This window comes from Macrobrachium rosenbergii, chromosome 12, assembly GCF_040412425.1.
Source record: "Macrobrachium rosenbergii isolate ZJJX-2024 chromosome 12, ASM4041242v1, whole genome shotgun sequence".
In the NCBI taxonomy this organism is placed as follows: domain Eukaryota; kingdom Metazoa; phylum Arthropoda; class Malacostraca; order Decapoda; family Palaemonidae; genus Macrobrachium; species Macrobrachium rosenbergii.
Window position 1 is genome coordinate 46471675 of NC_089752.1, and position 5947 is coordinate 46477621.

The 5947-nt window shown below is 37.4% G+C and overlaps 1 long non-coding RNA gene across 1 annotated transcript; it reads left to right on the top strand.

The window, feature by feature from the left end:
• The first annotated feature begins 4560 nt into the window (after positions 1-4560).
• Positions 4561-5148, top strand: LOC136844228 (uncharacterized). Its single transcript, XR_010854781.1, has 2 exons — positions 4561-4616; positions 4838-5148. It is a non-coding gene; the product is annotated as an uncharacterized lncRNA (long non-coding RNA).
• Positions 5149-5947: the final 799 nt, after the last annotated feature.

Sequence of the window (5947 nt, forward strand, 5' to 3'; positions counted from 1 at the left end):
AAATTACAATGAAAACTCAACAAAAGAACTCTGTAGCGCACAGTCCGTCAATCCCAGTCAGCAATGAATGATAAACTCGTACCAGGGGCTGCATGGCATTAATTAAGAACATTGTTTTTTTAACAACAGCTAAATAGACTTCACATAATATATCACAAAATGTAGAGTGTGTCAAGGATGATATTACAAAAAATGGCGGCGACTACACACATTACATAATAATAGAATATTTTCTATTCCAGACTTTCCGAAACATAAAATTATCTTTTTTCATGGTCAAAATCTACCTTAGAGGACAAACATGACTTAGTGCAAAGTTCTAATAAATACGATTCATTAATGAATAATGTTAAATACACACCACCAATTGAATACGCACCCTCGAACTACCACTACCTGAATTTTCCTTTTCTCTTTTCATTCTTATTAATCCTTTCCTTGCCATCCATTGTTTCCTTGTTCCTACATTTTAAGTCCAGCTTACTGCTACACAAGCTTACATAACCCAATAAATAAATAAATTTCCCACGCCCTGATATATGCGTCATCATCATCTGCCATAACTGAGTTCACTTTAAGCACAGCAAAATCATCTCCCAATACCTCTCGACACTGGATAGTAATTAATTACAAAATTGATATTCCCATACCGTTCTGAAATTAAGGCTAAGTAAACTCTGAAATTAAGGCTACGCAAGTTCTAAGTTTCGCTAAGATAGAGGAAGATCCCCCATGGTCAAATTAAGATAAATATTAACATTAAAATTAAAGCGAAGTAAGGACAAAAAAAAAGCAAATCCTCAATGAAAAGCAAATACTCAATCTTCATTTTTGCTTACATCTTTCCCTTTACTTCATTTAAACTCCTCTCTCTCTCTCTCTCTCTCTCTCTCTCTCTCTCTCTCTCTCTCTCTCTCTCTCTCTCTCTCTTTCAAGCATCAGCTATTAAAGTTTGTGAGCAATTGTATTTTGTCATGTGAACTCTTTCATGAATAATTACAGACATTCTTCCTTACATGCAGTCTTTAAAGGGACACATGAAATCTGTGGACACTCATGGGAATACTTTTTGCCAGAACAACTAAATTTTTGTTAAAGATATTTTGAAGGCATGCCTGGAGTTTATATTTCTGGCTGAATACAACAGAACTATTACATACAATAAAAGGCTAAACAGCACCGTTTTACCAAACACATTATCTTCTGTCGCCGTAACAAAAATCTAGGTCAGTGAAAAATTGCTGGTGGCTTACTATACAGCTTTACAATGAAAGAATTAAGTGAAAGACAAACATATAATCATAACAGTCTATTTTAATAAAGGTTATACAAAAAGTCTGACAATAAATCAAATTCAACATATCTTGAGTGGAGTAAATTCTCAGCGAGAGAAATATTAGCCGCAAATAAAATAAATTAAATCAATAAAAGTAAATTCCAGGATATAAGGAATTCAACATGACCTTCAGACAGGAAAACTTCATGAAAAAATACATAAAATCTTCTCTTTCATTGCAATGAACAGGAAAAGGTGAATACTCTGACTGATACTAATCCAACAAAAATCTTGGAAAGAATTGTATGTGGGGCCAATTATTTCTCTACGAAGATACATAAATTTCACCATGAAAACCAACACAAGTTTGAAATGGGACGATAAATAAAAGAAATGAGAACGGAATACAGGTGACTATAGGACTGGCTGAGTTGTGAAAGAATTTCGTGGAGATGAGAGAAGGGGAATACAAGAGCCATATTGAACAGGCTCAACCTCTCGATTTTCTAGAAAAGGCCTAGAAAGCTTTGTCTCTCTAATGAATACTTAATGATTATATGAGTAAATGGGAGACAGGTTTCGAAAACTAACTCTAAAGCTTTTCGGATAAATGATCCGATGACATATAAATAGGAACACGCAAAAGAGTTAACTGGAAAAAGGTACAAATAAGAAAAACGATTCTGTTCATAAGTGTTCTCCTTCTCTATTTACGATTCCTTTAAAACGAGTTTTTTCTCTGCCATTACACCTCTTTCACCCTCCATTTAGGAGTTTTTCCTCTTCCCAGTTGCCCTCACGGCTTAAAGTTTGCCGTTATGTCGTTACTGCCAAGAGCCTACACAAAAAAATCTTCATCCTTGCTCGATCGTACTAACACTTTTTGAGGGACCCCAGGATAATAAAAATGCAGGAAGCAAGTGTATAGTTCGCTTAACAAATAAATGACCTCGGAAAACGGCAATGAAAGAGACTTTGTTTTTAGAGTATGAAGAGTTATCCTTACACCCCCACAATAAACTGACAATAAAGTCTTTACAGACATTGGATGATCCCCACAGGTAGAGACGGAGAGGGAGGAAAGTACGTATCAAAATACTTAATGACACGAAAAATTAGTTTTAGGAAGACTGCAGCAAAGAAATGGAAGAAATTACATAGTTTGAAGAAAACATGAGAAAAATGGTAGGGACAAGGAGGGGCTTATACTGGAGGGGGAGGCTGGAACTAAAGAAGGAAAGTGAAATGGTGGAAAATAAAATGAACATAGTAAAAGAAAAAGTTAACACAAAGAAGCTGTTTCACAACGATCACGATAACATGGAGAATAGTAAAACGACAGAGACATTAAACATAATTCGAAAAGGTGATAACCTGATAAGATAATATTAGCATCGATTTGAAATGGTTATAGGGAAGGGCTGAAGAATTGGTTCATATATGCCTTCGTGTTCAGTGTCACTTATTGAGATACTTGCATCCTGCATTTTTTGAAAACTCTTTCCATTAAATTACCGTAAGTAGAAAAATGTTCCTACACTGCTGGCCTACACTAAATATTCAATGCTCTCAAAAAATAATCAACAGTGGTCACGTACTATACATGGGAGCAGTTAAGGAATTAGAAACCCTACGCATTGTACAATGACCGCCCCTAAATACTGAATGGTGTAGAAATATAATCCTCCAGAGGCCCGTTTGGGGAAGTAGAAATTGAAACAGTAGCATTATCCATGACGTACTATGATTACGTATAGTTGGTGATGTATCATCCACACAAAAATTGAAGTTGCTTTAGTGATACACGTACATTAAATTATGTATACCCCACACCAATATTAGAAATATAATTTTATGAATACAGTGACGCTCAATATATATCCGATGGCAAAACACTGGTTAAAATCTGAAAGGGGAAAAGATAAGACTGTAAAAATTGTGCAGAGGGTACAAGAAAATCAGGATCCGAAAAAATACTAGATAAAGAAAGAAAACAAAGGAGCACACAAAGTTGAAAAGTCAAACGGATGCTCAGAAGAGGAGGAGAACATGGTACCTCATGAAATAGTAGGGAGGCAAACAAAAAGGAATATCCAAATCCAAGAACATTTTAAAAAAGCTCAACTCCCAACACTTACAATATAAAGATCAAATTAAGGAAATATTTGCAAACGCACTTTAAAAAGTGTTCAGCACTGATGAGTTTTCATCTTCAAATAATCTCTAGCAGAGATGCCACCTCTACCATTTATCGTAAAAGAGCTTTTTATTAAGGAAAACACAAACGCGCTAGCAGGAAAGATAAACGTACACACACACATGCACAAGCACACACACACACACATACACACAACATTTAGCAACATTTGCTAAATACATGCTTTTGAAAATTTACTCCGAAGTTTCCTTTTGTGATAAAATTATCCCCCTATCTTCTTAAAAAGGAAATTTTAAATAATCTTCAACATTTTAATGAGACCTTGTAAACATTCACGTCATCCGTTTTGTTTATCTAAAATTTCAGTAAAATTTTCTATCTTTGCACACTTCCTTTACATCTGATTGCATCATCAAAAAGTAACCTAAAGTTTAATTAACATTTCCTCACATATTTATTCCCTGTGCACATGCAACAAGTAAAATACCACAAACATTATATATATATATATATATATATATATATATATATATATATATATATATATATATATATATATATATATATATATATATTATTATGATTAGCAAGAATTCGCTAAAATTGCCTCCCCTCCCCCCTCCTTTGTTGTTGTTGTGTTTCATTTACTGCCAGCCGGCATTGATCGATAGACCATCTGTCTATCGACTTAAAACCAAGGGTTTAAAAGATTAAAGGCGCTCCCATTTTTGATAAAGATCTTTCCTTCGAGGCAAAAGTAATCTGGCTTGGGCGTTTCTCCTACAGGCCAAAACCTCCCCTGCGGGCAGCAGGTGCAATGAGTCAAAGCATCTGTGTTGGGCGCACCCCTGTCCCATAGGAGGATAAAAGGCAAAAGCCCAAGGTCTCAGGACACACACGCGGGCTGGAAGATATGGAGTGAACTTGTGAAGACGTCCCCAACACCTGGCCCCATCGATGCCCTTGCATCCTAACCACGTGGCCCTTTCAAAAGTATACTTCTCCTCGTGTCCTTCGACCGTATTCCTCGAGCCCACACGCCATTGCTTGGAGTTTCGAGGAGTCCCCATCGCCTTGCCCCTTTACGGAAGCCCTTGCATCTCACCACGTGGAAGAACTCGTCCTCGAAATCGCAAGTCATCCACGGACCGCCTTCTACACGCCCTCGGAAAATCTGCTAAGGTAAAGTGCCCTGGAAGAGCCCCATTTCAGTCACGCTTTTGTCTCGTAATATTTTCTTAAAGAGAAAGCCAGAAATCTCCCTTGTCTAATGTCCGTGCGCCTCTTGCATCGGCAGTATTAATTCTTTATTACTCCTTTGGCACCCTCAGTGCAGCTTCGAATTCATTATTCTTTTGTCTATTTTCATTACTGGCGTATAATGTGCATATCTCTCATTTCAGAGGGATCCTATCGTGGAAGCTTCTCGACTGTGGCTGGGATTCCCCAGTTTCATTCAATCTACTTGAGTTCCTCTCTCCCATACTAATGTCATTTATGTAAATACACTACTTTAAATGTGCCCACGTGTTTTACGTAATATTTCCCTCAGTAACCAGAGCCCTATGCTCATATGAAATTCTCCTTTGTTTTCCTCTTTTTTTACGTTTTCCCGTACCCACGAAGTCAGAATTACAAGGCTAAATTAACTTAAATCGTTGCTACCTGTCTCACAGAGCATATTTCAAACTAAAACCACGGAAAAACGTAAAAATGGCGACCTTGCCAGGATCTCGTTTTGCAGTTGCAGTTCCCCTAGTGTTGCTTTATTGCATTTGCAACGTGCCAGATCAGCTATTAGCAAAGCTAAAGCTGGGTACAGAGACAATTACGAACCTTTTGTGTAAAACCAGCACACAGATCCAGAAAATTCACGTAAGTAATGTGTTAATCTTAGCAAAACCTTTTTTACAATCGTGACTGTTCTAGGAATTAGAAATAGGGACGCATGTAATCACTGAGAGAAAAGAACCGCCGTATGAGATTCGTTAATGCATGCCTTTCAGGATAGGTAGTTAGGAAATAACCAGTGCTAACCATCCTTTGCTTCGAGGAATAGTGAAATTCCTCTGTGTTAAAATCTTTGCCATATCTTTTGCTTCGAGGAATAGTGCGAAATTCCTCTGTGTTAAAATCCTTGCCATATTCTTGCTTCGAGGAATAGTGCGAAAGAAATTCCTCTGTGATAACTTTTACTTCGCATTTCGAATTAGCGAACTGTTATTTAGGCGCGAATAAATTCCCACGTGGGACACGACGAAGTCAGCTTGCATTGCTGAAATTCTCTCAGTGTAGTTAGAATTCGAGTTAGGTGTTAGGAAAGCGAAATTTAAACTCCGCTTATAGGGAAAATTACTAGGCCGTTGTACTGTTATCCTCTCAGACGACTGGGAAATTCCCCGGAATCCCAGACGGTGTATAAATATACGGGTTCATTCATCCCGAATCTAAAAATAACTCGGTGATGGTCAGGCGCGTCACCACACCGCCCATGCCCGCGTGTGTAGCATTTT